Genomic DNA, 14,309 nt, shown 5'->3' with positions numbered 1-14,309 from the left:
GTTGCCACTCTTACAGGACTGATTGCACAGGAGCAAAAGCAATTGATGTTTGTGAGAACACTGTTTTATTTCACATTTTAGAAGGTATTCTTTGGGCCACTTAGCATCACCTCCACTCTGAAAGGCTCTACTATTTGGCATAGCTAAATGGGTAGGAGTGGGCAGGTCTAGAGAAAGGTGAGAGAATAATACCGCCGACACACTGTGTTATGATGGACTATATTATTGTGATCGTATTATCAAGATATATATACGTTGGCGGTGTTACCAACCCCTGGAAAAGGCCATCATGCTTGGTAAAGCTGTAGCATTTGTTGCGAGGTGCACTCGGTTCTGACTCACAATGACCTTATGAACAACAGAATGAAACATTGCCCTGTCTTGCACCAACCTCATGACCATTCTGATATGTGAGTCCAGGGCTGCAGCCACTGTCAGTCCATCTTGTAGAGGGTCTTCCTCATATTGCTGCCCCACTACTTTACCAAGCATGATGGCCTTCTCCAGGGACCAGTCTCTCCCGAAAGCATATCTGAAGTGTGTGAGACGAAATCTCACCATCCTTGTCTCGAAGAAGCATTCTGACTCTTCTTCTTCCCAGAAGTACCTTCCAAGAAGGTAAAGGAGAGGGGGCTGCAAAAACAAAGAAGACCTTTCACAAGGTGACACAGTGGCTGTCACAATGGCCTCAAACAACAATTGTGAGGATGTTGCTGGACTTGGCAGTGTCTCAAATATCAAAGTTGGTTGGTGTGGGTAGAATTGTGTCCCTCACAAAAAAAGGTATGTTGAAATCTTAATCCTTGATCCTGATACATGTGACTTTGGAAATAGGGTCCTTGAAGATGTTATTGGTTAAATTAACATGAAGCTCTACAAATATATGCAGATATACAGTGGAGCATATAGGGGGAAACGTTATGAAAATTTGTTGACTACAACCAAACACCTTGAGACACTGAGTCGAGGGATTCAGGGGATTAGGGCTATATTTAGATCACTAGACATAACATAGTCCGTAAAGATAACACTCTACATCCTATTTTGGTGAGTAGCAACTGGGATCATACAAACTGGTGAACAGCTATCTAAGACACCATTGCTCTCTTCTTATCCAGAGTGAAGATAAGCAAAGATTCAAGGAGACAATCCATTCAAAGAATTGGCGGACCACATGAGCCATAGTCACTACTAGCCTGAAACTACAAGGACTACAAGGACTAGATGGTGCCCAACTACTCCTGCCAATATGCTGAACAGGATCACAATAGAAGGACCTGGAAACAGTGGGAGTAGAGTGCAGTTCAAAATCACACACAAAAAGGCCATATGTGATGGTCTGATAGAGACTGGTGAACCCACAAGACTATGACCCCTACCCATCCTTCAAACCTTCTGGAAATGAATCCACTCCTGGAGATCAGTACAAAAATAGACAAGCCTGTAAAATAAGCAACACTCTTGAAAAATATGAAAAATCAGTCACACAAAACTGAAATTGACCTAAAATAAAGTTCAGGAATCAGGGGTTGGAAAGATGAACAGATGGAAATAAGCAGATGAAGTGAGAAGAATGTCATAGCATTGAAAGATTGCAACTCGTGGCATGAAACAAGAGATGTATACATTTTTAGTGAGAAACTAATTTAGTCTGTAAACTTTCACCTGAACCACAATAAGGAATTTAAAGAGAAAGTACCCTTAAGTCAAACTGAAGTACAGAGGGTCCTAATCTGATAGAAATGGTACCTTTGAAAGCAACAGAAGAGACACAGAGACAGAGACACAGGGGAGACAGTCATCTTAAGGGGGAGGCAGAGACTGGAATCATCTACTAGACAAGGAATGGCATGCACCGCAGGCTACCCTCCGAAGCTAGAAGCTGGATTTTCCCTCAGAGCCCTCAGTAGGCGTCAACATAGCCAAGAAACCCTGATTTCAAGTTTCTAGACTCCAGCCTTGTGAGATCATCAGTTTCTCTTCCTGTCTGGTCTTGCTGCCATCAAGTCAATTCTGACTCATAGAGTGAGAGCCTGTGAGACAAAGTAGAACGGTCTCTGCGGATTTCTGAGACTTTATACAGGAGTAGAAAGCCTCATCTTTCTCCCTTGGAGTAGCTAGTGGTTTCGAACTGCTCATCTTTCGATTAGCAGCCCCAAACCTAACCCACAATGCCACCAAGAGCTGCTTCTTATGGGTCATCCTAATCACTTTGATATTTTGTTTGTAGATGAGGGAGTTCCCGAAAGTCTGTGCAGGAAATTCCATTTCCTTTTAGTTCCTTGTTTCCATAGAAGCGTTGACGTCTCCTCATACTGCTGTTGGGTTTGAACATGTGATGTCGTGGAGTATTAGTGCCTAAGCAGCTCGTGCAGGCACAATGCCCAGCCACCTGCCCCCTCGGATCCCGGAAGCAGACTTTCTGAGCCCCCTTTACCTCCAGCCAGGTGAGCTAGAATTACACAGAACAACAGCGGCAGTGTATGTCCTTCTTTCTTGGTTATCATAGTGAAATCCTATCCATTCATTAAGACCCAACTCAAATGTCACCTCCTCTGGGGCAACGTGCCTGGGTATCTCACTTGGAGGGAACCACTAGTTCCCTCTGCTACTTGGGATCTAGACTGTTGAAGTCCCGGCCCAGGCCTCTCTGTCTTCGCTGCCATCTCACGGACCCAGAGATGCACACCTGCAAACGTTGCATCAATATGGCCCACAAGCCCGATGTACAGGATTGGACACACTAAGGTATAAAGCCAAGAGAACATGCCACCTCCTGAAATTCACAGACTTCAAAAGGCTCAACATTTAGAGAAAATTTCAAACCTAAAACTTTTAATCCATCCATCCATCCATGGTGTCAAGCACATTTGTACATGTGTTGCCATCGTCATTCTCAAAACATTTTCTTTCTACTTAAGCCCTCATTTTTCCCTTCTCCCTCCACACAAACCTTTGATAATTTATAACATTATTTTTCATGTCTTACACTGTCCAATATCTCCCTTCACCCACTTTTCTGTTGTCCATCCCTCAGGGATGGGGTTATATGTAAATCATTGGAATTGGTTCTCCCTTTCTACCCCACCTTACCCTCCTGATATCTCTATTAAAACTTTTTTTAAGGAAAGTTTAGTCCAAAGTATTTTGGGTGCCTGGGCATTTATGAATGCTCCCTAGTGGTACACTGACTAAAGTACTTCGCTGCTTGCCAAAGGTCACTGTCACCAGCCACTGATGGGGAAAGATGTGGCCATCTCCTTCTGGAAAGATGATGACCTTGGAAACCCTGAGCAGCAGTGCTGTCTTCTCTAACAGGGGCTCATGAATTGGAATCAGTTTTGATGGTAATTGGTTTGGTTTTGGGTTTGGATATTTGAGGTCAGTTGTCTTTCATGCTTTCAAAGCTCAAAAGGTGCTGCCCAGAGACTCTAATGCTGTACGTTGGAAGGGACTTGTTTCAGTCACCACAGCAAGACAGCGACAAAATCAGGACCCGATGGCACTGACTGGATAGGGAGAAAGCTAAATTGGCTTTAAAGTTGTGCCGTGTTGCTTCAGCAAGCAGGCTCCCTGTAGGGCTTAACTTGTCAGGAGAGGTAGAAGCTTCACTATATTTTTACTTTAAACAGTTTACAGCATGCATTAGTGGGATTAATATGCCCTGCTAGACTCCAGAGACCAGCTAGCACATCTTTTTCTGCTGAATCCCCAGAGCCCCCTATTCACTATCTGACACACAATGAGATAAATGATAGAACATAGATAGATAGATAGATAGATAGATAGATAGATAGATAGATAGATAGATACATTACTCATTGACTCACTGCCATTGGGTCAATGCCAACTCATAGTGACCCTAGAGGACAGGGTAGAATTGCCCCTGTGAGTTTCTGACACTGTCGCTCTTTATGGGAGCAGAAAGCCCGTCTTTCTCTTGAGCAACAGCTGGTGGTTTCAAACTTCAGGCGTTTCAGAGTGAGTGGAGCCCAGTGCATAACCACTACACCACCAGGGCTCCCAGACAGACAGAGAGCCACCATCAAGTCAACCCCGCCTCACAGTGACCTTACATACAACAGGACCAACTACTACCCAGTCCTTTATCACCCCCATGCTGTTGGCATGCTGGGGTCCTTCACTGAGGACATGGTGCCAAGACATGTCCCCTCTCTAGCCCTCTCTTCATCAAACATGAGGTGTTCATTCAGCTGTTGACCCTCACTGATAACGTGGCCCAAACAAGTCAGAATATGATCAGTGTGATCCCTGCAGTCATTCCATCATCAACAAGTCTTCAAAAGTAGACCAGCAGGCCTTGCTTGCACACCTGCCTTGGTTTGGAAGCTCTTGTGAAAACTGTCCACCATGGGTGACCTTGCTGGTATTTGAAATACTGATGGCGCGGCTTTCAGCATCACGGCAAACACACAGCCCCCACAGTGTGACAGCCCGGAGGATGGTGAGCAGTGACTCCCGATAGGTGCTCAGTACATGTAGAGGGAGATTTGGTGAGGGCCCATTGTTGTCAGGTGTCCTTGACTTGGTTCCGACGCACAGTGACTCCATGCACAACAGACGAAATGCTGCCCGGCCTGGCACCAACCTCACAATTCTTCCTGTGGCTGAGTTCACTGTCAGCCACCACTGTGTCAATCCATCTCTTGGAGAGCCTTCCTCTCTGTCACTGCCATTTTACTTCACCCAGCATGCTGCCCATCTCCAGGGACCAGTGTCTCCTGACAACATGTCCAAAGTATATAAGACAAAGTCTCGCCATCCTTGCCTCTAAGGATGGGCCTCGTAAGCACCCGATACTGAGCGCATGATGTATGTGCCCAGTCCATTCCGAAGACAGGCCTCTACCTCTTTTGAAGATGAGAAAACTGAAAGCACAACTGATGAGCAGCAGAGCTGAGACTCAACCCCAGAGCTGGTGACATCACAGATGATGATTTTTGCAATGAGTCTCTGCCACACAAGAATGTTCTAACCCCATAGGGTACTGCACCCTATAAGGTACTCCCTGAGCCCAAAGTGTTTGGGGGCACTGTGAGATTTTCAATATGATTTAACTTTCCAGTTATTCAACCTGACTGGGAGTGGTGGTGGTGTGTACAATGTGTGGGCATCTAGATCCAAGAAATGATGGAGCAAGGGTTTTACCAGCTCTCGTTTAGGACACGGACGGGTAGTTCCCACAGCAGCAGCTGAGGTGGGGAGAGACTCTCCCGCACATTTGCTCCTTGAATACGGATCCTAACAGGAGGCCAAATGTCCCTCCAATGACTTATGGCTCAGGAAAGAAACTCAACAAAGCAATTTGCCTCTGTAACGAATTCCTCTTGTCGGTAGCACTGAAGGAGCAATGCTTTAGCAGCCAGTGAGTTGGATAATTGGAAATAAGGGAAACTCTCTGAGCAGGCTGAGGAAGGCTGGCTTTTATCAACCTCAGAGCTATTTTTTATCATCAGTGTCAATGGGCAAAAAATAAAAATAAATATATAAAGGAAAACAAGCACATCCTCCTCACCCGCCCACACAGGCGAACCTTTGTACACACTCATACACACACACACACACACACACACACACACACATACTATCTTGAAACTTTATTAAATAATCATGAAACTCAACTCCTTGGCTTCAGAAAGAAACTTGACGTAGGCTATCAAAACAAGGCTTCTGTCTGCAGATGGAGCAACAATTTGCCAGAATCGATGCTCTTTCTGATCTAGAAGGAGCAGCCACAGGCTAGGACTTTCCTATGAGGACTGCTGTCTTCTGAAGGCTACACTCCTCCTGGCTTTCACCGTCTTCTTGACGGAAACACTGGCGGACACACATGATACATGCCTGGAGACCCACACTCCTGTGTGTGTTCTCTCTCTGCATGCTGCCCCATAGCTTTATGAGGTCAGCCAACTCCACACAACCAAAGCGACCCAACTCCCAACCGCAAGTTGAACAATGACCACCGAGCGAGCTCCCCCATAGGAGTAAACATTCACAACTTCTCAAGCTCCATCTTCCCAATCATTTCGGACTCCTGTGGCCAAAGACTTTTAAGTGCAAGAGCTGTGGAGACAGTGACAGGTCGGGGCCTTCCTTTGGGCAAATGAATGATGAAGGAGTCCAGTTCTGGAACAGGGGACTGTCCCCTGTTGGACATTTTACAAACAGCATAACAATTCGCGCATGACTTTGAGTGTCAAATACAGCAGAGGAGGAAAGGTGGAGAACTTTCCATTCACTACAATGTATGGGGATGCTAGGGGGGTGCGCGGTGCATGGAGGGTGTACCACTACATTTACTTTGAAGAAATGCCTGTGAACTTGCTGCAGGTAAAATTGAAATGTATGGAAGACACTGGAGGATACAGAACATTCTAAAGGAGATCTCAAGACACCAAGGTGGTCATGAAGTGGCTCTACATAATAGAGGAGTGGTGATTTGAAATTCCTGGGGGAATCCTGGAGGGGGGGGAGAAGAGGAGGAAAGTGACACCGCTAATGGGGAAGGAAGGAGGTAGGGAAAACCTTCTGGTGGTGGAGGAGCCATGGAAGAGTTTGAAGCAGGAAAAAAATGTCTACTGGGGAATTTTAATACAGCTAGCCACTTACTCTCGATAAGTGATGACATAAAACACTAAATTCACTGCCACTGAGTGGAGTCTGAATCAGCAACCCTATAGGACAGAGTCGAACTGCCTCTGTAGTTTCGAAGGCTGTAAACATATATATTCTCTATGAATCCGCACCAACTCAATGGCAGTGTAAGTGTATGTGTGTACAGAGACAGAGACAGATAACAGAGAGCTGTTAGAAGTTGCCTTTGGTTGATGCATTTTCATTGAGAGCCCATGTGTAGAGAGCAGAACTGTTCCATAGGGTTCGAAGGGCTGACATTTCAGAGACAGATTGCCAGGATTGTCTTCTGAGATACCTCTCTGGGTGGGTTCAAACTGCCAACCTTTCAGCTAGTAGTCAAGTTCTTAAGCATTTGGATAACCCGGGTAGCCAAGTATATAGCCGTTGTTGTTGTGCACCATTGAGTTGATTACAACTCATTACACAGATATGTGTGTAAACATCATATGTGTGACTATACATGTATAGACTCAGATTTTATATAGAAGTCCCATTCTTCTGGCAGTTTGAGGATCAAAACCACCCAGAAGAGCCTCAAAAGACAGACCTGACAATCTTCTTGTGGAAAGTGGAAACCCCTGTTGAACTTTGGGTGGGGGGATTGCCATGAGTGGCTTGTCTAGTTTATATATCATACATGTTCATAACGTGGTTCCAAGTCCTAAAAGTTCTGTTTTCCCAGGCCTTGCCACTCTCAGGCAGATTGAATTAAAACCATGATGATCCTTAGTCAGGGATCCATTGCCCAGTTGGGGTCCCAAAGGTATCCTCAGCTCTGGGTGTCTGCCTCTGAGATTCCAGCGACCATCATGGGAAGAACCTACTCAAGTTACCACAGCGAGTGAATGCCAAAACCAAGGTCAAAATGAACCCATAGGCAGCTCCACAGAATTAACCTCAATCCAAGTAGCTTCTACACATGAGTTTTCCCTGGTCATTGACTCAAAAGAACTAGTTTGAAAATCAACAACACTGATGTCTAACATAGAGTTTTGCCTGCTTAGTTTTGAGGAAGATCTTTGATGCTGTGGTGTGAGAAGCCATCCTTATCTAATTCTCTAGCTGGCTTACTTCTTTCTCACATACTGGACAGTTAGCAGCTTCGGGGCACGTGGCGCCAGCCCTGTAAGGGCCACCAAACGTGTGCAGCCTTTCAGGTACCTCGGTTTCCTCCTGTGTAAAAGCAGAATCAGCGATCGAAGTTAATCCTGAAGGCCTTTCCTCTCTATAGTCCACAGTGCACACGACTTCTCGTGGACCCTCAAATCCCACCCGCCTCTGTTCTTCCTCCTCACTACCAAATCAGGACTGTTGCTCATTCTCTAGCTTTCCCGACTTATCCCCATCTCGGTAGCACCTCTCATGCTTGGTGCCCCAACAGACATAACAACAACCCCAACCCCGGACTCCCCATATCACAGGACTCTCACACCTGTTCATTGTTATAGCTCCCACTAGCTCGATTACCCTTCTTCCTTCCCCAGGACCACTGCACATCAGGGCTCAGCTCTTTCACGTGGGAACTTCCTGTGACTCATCTGGAGCATTAAACTTCTGCAGGTTGGAACAAGCTTTGTTATATTTTACAACTACTTTGGTATCACTAACAAACTTCTACAATTCGGGGCATCAAATAAATACAAAGAGGAATCAAGTAAATTCATTTGCCTCTCCATCAGACTTAAGGGGCAGGCAGAGGTTAAGCACTTGGTTGGTAGAACCATTCAAACCTACCTGCTGCTGGGTTGGCCCTGAATTAGAGCTTAAATTCTGGGCACTAGGTTTGTGGAAAGCTATGATTTACGGTGAGATCCCTAAATCTATTTTTGAGTTTCCACCTAGAGTCTTCCTCTGTTAAATTCTTTCTGGCCACTGACTAGCAATGAGAAGAGCTTTGCCCTCAAGCAGAGTGCTTTGGAAAGTAGACTACTACCAGTCCAGAGAGGGGGTTTCTTGCCCTAAGATCCTTGCCTGCGTGTGCCCTGAGTGGAAATTGGGTACTAGGATCGCAGTCATGTGACATCCATAACCTGACTGCCTTGGCCCAAGGACCTTGTAAGCTTTTTCTTGCAAGCTTTCCTAATCTGCGATGGTGTACTTATACCAATCATAGTCCCTGTCCTACTTAAGTAGTTCTCTTGGTGCTTGTGATGAACTGGTTTTCCACCCATCATGAGTCTGTGGCTATTGCTTTTGCTTTTTCTCCACATACTATTTAAGCAGCCAAGTGACTGGGAATCCTTGTGTCCCATGATGGCTTTCTGCGGATGATCTCCTTTATCCAGATGATTTGTCTTGGTGTTTGCACGGATTAAAGTTTAATGACTGTGTCTCTGTGGATTATATTTGGATATGAGTCGGAGTTGACTCCCTGGCAGGGAGTTTGCTTTGGTTTGGGGCCTCGCTCCTAGAACAGGACCAGGCTCAGAGCTTTCTGGCTCAGCTCCACATTGAGCTTGCAGAAAGTTTTCTCAAACTCCACCTGCTGGAGAAAAACTTTGTTGCTTTTCCAAAAGCAGTTGTCTATCAGTCCAGGGCTTTTGATTCTATCTGTACATACAGAATCAGAGGCCTTTGCATGCAAATTAGATGAATAACCAGATAAATCACACCATTATATGCAAATTAGATGAACAACCAGATAAATCGCACCATTATAGATAAATAATGGAGTCCTATAATAGTTGGATCCAATGCCTTGGCTCACTCCCCCCGCCCATCACCCACCCCCAATATTTAGTTAACCCTTCTAATTCCATTTTATTCACATGGAGTTTGAAGAAATCACACAGAAAGTGTATTTTCGGTACCCTTCATGCAGTCCCCCCAATTGTAACATTCTACATTTTACAGAACTCTCACTGATATGGGCGAGTTGGCTCTTTGAAGGGTTACCAAAAACAGGGAGAGGAGAGGAAGGAGGGAAGAAGGGATTCTTGCTTCTGCATCCTTGTTGTGGGAGCCCTGCTGGGCTGAGAGACTGTACCTGCTTGGAACAGAGCCCAGGCCTGTCTGCACCTTGCACCACTAAGGCCCAGCACCTACAAGAGTGGCGCTCCAGATAGCACGGTGGAGGATGGAAGAAGTAAACACATAACTGCACAACTTTCTTGCTGATGGTCTGGAGTTCCCAGCTCCCAAAGTCGAGACTTGGAGAAGGTCCAAATTCTGGCCTTCAGTGTCTTCGTTAGCATGGCAACACACGGGAGGCTGTAGGAAAGAGCTTCCTATGGGGCCTGCTGCAGCCAGGACTGGTGCACTATGGGTGCCTTCAGATCTTTCTGGAGGTCTTTCATCAGTGGCCCTTTCCCCTTCTCCTCACAGTTCTCCTACGAAACAGCTGCCGGCTTGGCCAGGTACTGTGCAACCCTATTGGATAAGCTGCTGCTGCTGCTGCTGCGACTACTGCTTCTGCTTCTTTGCAAGTAAACCTTCAGAACACACTTTGATGACCCATCCATTTTGAAGCTGCTTGTCCTGGCCTGGGCTCCAAAACAACTTGGCTGCAGTCACGTTGAACACACATTCTGCTTTTTCTAAGCTAGCCCCCCTTGCTGCCTCCACCATGAGTGGGAGTAAGAGCAAACGAAAGCATCAGTCATATGTGTCTCATAACATTCAATTAGACTGCTCTCGGAGAGGTGCTTTGCACATTTGGGGTGATATTTGCCTAGTATTTGCCTGTTGTTGCTGCTGCTGCTGCTGTTGGGTGCCATTGAACCAGTTCTGATTCACAGTGACCCTACAGACAACAGAATGAAACACTTCCCAGCCCTGTGCCATCCTTACAATTGTTCTTACCTTTGAGCCCATTGATGAAACCACTGTTCTTATGATCTTCTTGTACACTGCCCTTCTACTGCCCTTCTCCAGGGACTAGTCTTTCCTGACAGGTCCAAAGTATGTGAGGTAAAGTCATACTATCCTTGCCTTTAAGGAGTATTCTAACTGCATTTCTTCTAAGAAAGAGCTGCTTGGTCTTTGGTCAGCCCATGGTACTTTCAATATTCTTTGCCAACACCGTAATTCAGATGCATTGATTCTTCTTCAGTCTGACTTATTTAATGCCCAACCTTCCCATGCATATGAGGCGCATGGCTTGGCTCAGTCACACCTTGGTCTTCAAATAACATCCTTGCTTTTGACAAGGAGGTTTAGTGGAGCAAATTGACCCAACGCAATGCACTGTTGGATGACTTGACTGCTGCTTCCATGAACATTGATGGTGGATCCAGGCAAGATGAAATCCTTGACAATTGTCACTCCTAGGACTTCCAACACTGTCTTAGCTAGCATTATTACCATGGTAACAACATTTGAAAAATATATATCCATGCTTTTCTTTAATTTTTTCCATAGCTTAATGATAAAACTATAATTATAATTCCTAGCTCATAGATGAGGTCTTGAAGCTCAGAGAGACTAGATGACTTGCCCGAAGTCACACACTGTTTAAGTAACCAAGCTGAGATGGTTAAGCCCAGCAGGCCCACCTCAGGTTGCATCACCACATCAGAGCCAGGATCAAACTTTCCTCATTTCTCATTGTTTATCCCACTAGTCTGGGGCTCCTCAAGGGCTAGCAATGGTCCCTGCTCCTTCAGAAGTCTCCATGTTCAGCACCAAGTCTGGCACAGGGAAGAAGGCCAACTGAAGAAGCTCACCATTTACTGAATGCGTGACTACTCTATGCCCTGACACATGGGTCGCTCCTCCAACAGCATTAACCATTGAGAGAACATGTGACCCACAAGACAGGCTTCATGTTTCCTAGGAACGAGGAATTCTAAAAGCTAGCCCAGTGGCATAATGACCTGGCCCTTCTGACTTCAGTCTTGGCCAACTGAAGAAGCCTGGAGAGTTGGGTTAAGATGCAAGACAGATTAATTTCCTCAAAATTTCTGGGTGCTAGTTGGTCGGTTAGTTTGGAAAGTTCTCTGTCTTCTCCTTTTTCCTCCTTTTCTTTCTCTTCTCCTTTTCTTGCCACATGGTACTGAAGGACAACATGCTTCAGCTAGCTATACCAAGACAAACGAGTGTCTGAATCGTAGTCTCACCAGCATTTCTTCCGGGCAGTAAGGGCTCCCCCAATTCTCTCTGTTTCTTCTTTTGTCTCTAGTGTGTTCACCTGCATGACTCCCAAAGGGCAGAGAAGAACCCTCAGAGGTAGCCCGATGCTTTTCTCCCCATGAGCCTTCACCACCGAAGAGATGGCAGCGTGCAGATGAAACTGCTTGGGACACTGATCATTTTCCTACATCCTGCGGGAAGCCACCCCAAGAAACAGCCTGGGTGAGTATCTTGAGGAACCAGGTAATACAACAGACATATTATTTCAGTTCAATCCACAGAAGGTGGGGGTATTCTTAATCCTTTGCTTTCCCATGTGAAATCTGGGCCAGAGATTCACAAAGTAGTACAGAGGCTGACATGTTAGCGCCAAGGAGCTGGCTCACAGCCCAGTCGCTTACCTCCTCACCGTGGAGAGTGGGGGACAGAGAAGAGGTCATTTCTAGGCATGTGGAAGTATAGGCGAGAGGAGGCCAAACTAACACAGAATATAGAGCAATCGGGCAGCATGGAAAGTTGGTCGCATGTCCGGCACAAATAGACCATATGGAAGAAGAGGATGTTTCTTCAAATTGGAAAACCTTCCCACAACATTCGAAATATGACCCGTGGACCACATAAGGAACTAGTGGAAATGCAAATCCATGTCTCTTACCCCAAATGGACTGAATCAGAATATTGAGAGATCCAATCATCCACATTAATTACAGGTTTTCCCCAGTCTCCGGGATCTTGATACATTCCCAGGTTTGAGAACCTCTGCCCTGGAAACTAAGCAGGAGTTCCTCTGTCCTGGAAAGGCTGAGACACTGATGAGTCGCCACGCACCGGAACCCAGGAGTGCTCGCCCAGGTGTAGCCGGGGACCCCTGAGAAAGAGACACAGGGAACCTTTCCCTCCTCCTTTCCAGACAAGATGACAAATGACAGAACCATTGGACAAGCTCCCATTTCACGTGCACGTGACTGAGGGTCAGGGTTCTTGAAAACATAACCTTATTTTGTCTTAAAGTAGGAGGATCTTGTCAACAAAAGGTTCTAGAACTATTTGCTGTGCTCAGGGGTCAATGGGGGAAAGGAAAAAGTCTCTATAGTCAAGAATGTTCAACCAGAGGAATTTCTCAGGGATCCTGAATAAGTCAGCTTTAGCTCAGGCTAGCACAGATCCTCAATAGATTGTCTACGATGGACAAATGAAATTCTAGAAAACCATGGTATGATACCTTAAACTAAAAAAAAAAAAATCAGTTCTCTACTTCTGCCCCTGCCATATTCCTATTGGGTTAAATCTCTCCCGTTCTTGCCATCCCAGACAGCTCCCTGCCAACCTGAGATCTGAACTCGGTAGGAAGCACTTTGGCCCAAAATACGTCTCTCTCTTCTTCCATTGTAGTCAGGATGTAAAGGCTTGCCTTTTAAACTGTTCCCCAAGTTAAAAATTGTGATATATAAACTCAGTACCCAGGGAAATGAAACTTGGCTTACTGCAGATTTAACCATTTTTTACAATTTGTGGCAGCGGCAAAAAGGCATATTGAATTTCATACAATTTTTATCATGTCATAAAGTGAAAAGCCACTTTCCATTTATAAGAGAAACTCTGATGGGCTTCTCAGTCCCTTGGAAGAAAGCAGGAACCAAGGAGCCAAACACAGAGCTGGGCATGGCAAAGGCTGCCTGTTCCCTGAGCTACAAGCTGTCAACTGATCTTGGATGGTGACACCTGGGAGCGTTTGTGGGTGTGCTTTCCCTTAGTTGTGTGTTGGTCATTAAGGGGTATGAATGGTAATTCTTTGTTCAGTCTCTCACTGGAGACAAGGCTCTGGGAGATGTACAAATTGAATTGACCCAACCCTTTACCAGGTTCCAGGACCTCCATTCCGAGAGAAAAACCAGCTCTCTCACCTCTTGGAGCCAAGCTCAGTTGGCATAGACTGGAAGTTTTGAGAAACGAACTCACACTGTGCTCATGCTCCAGTTTCTATGGCAACGGTCATCAAGGCTTGGGCCAGGGTTATCAGCCTTGTGAGCTCCTACAGAGATGAAACGACAACTCCCTGACTGGTGTCTTCCCAAGAACCTTTCCCCCGCCTCCCACTCTTTCCCTGATTTCAGATAGTTACTAACAACTAATTATAGCTCTCATACTTCTGCTGCCCAAATACAGCTCACACATTCCAGGTTCCATCAAGCTGTTTTTCTGTTTCCCAACCAAGACTGCATCACACTGCAGGTTACAAAGATACGATGGCATGCTTGATCTCTTGCACCATTTTCTTGCTATGGAAAGTTATCCCTACCTGTTGTTATTAACTGCCATTTAATAGGTCCCTATGGCCACACCCATTCAACATGTACAATCTCATCCTTCAAAACAATCCTATTAAATCAGTATTGTGACCATCATTTTATAGATGGTGAAACTGAGGGCCAAAGAAGCTGCCCAGTACAGAGAAGCCTGCACCTCTGCATGTTCGGGCACGAGACTGGAATCCAGCTCTCTCCTCCTGATGCTACCAAAGCCGTGTTCCTTTCCCATCATATGCTATTGCCTCCCTGAACTGTAGATGATCTTTATCATTC

Source organism: Tenrec ecaudatus, chromosome 16, assembly GCF_050624435.1.
Source record: "Tenrec ecaudatus isolate mTenEca1 chromosome 16, mTenEca1.hap1, whole genome shotgun sequence".
Classification (NCBI taxonomy): domain Eukaryota; kingdom Metazoa; phylum Chordata; class Mammalia; order Afrosoricida; family Tenrecidae; genus Tenrec; species Tenrec ecaudatus.
The sequence above is the reverse complement of the archived record's forward strand: the minus strand, read 5'-3'. Positions refer to the sequence as shown.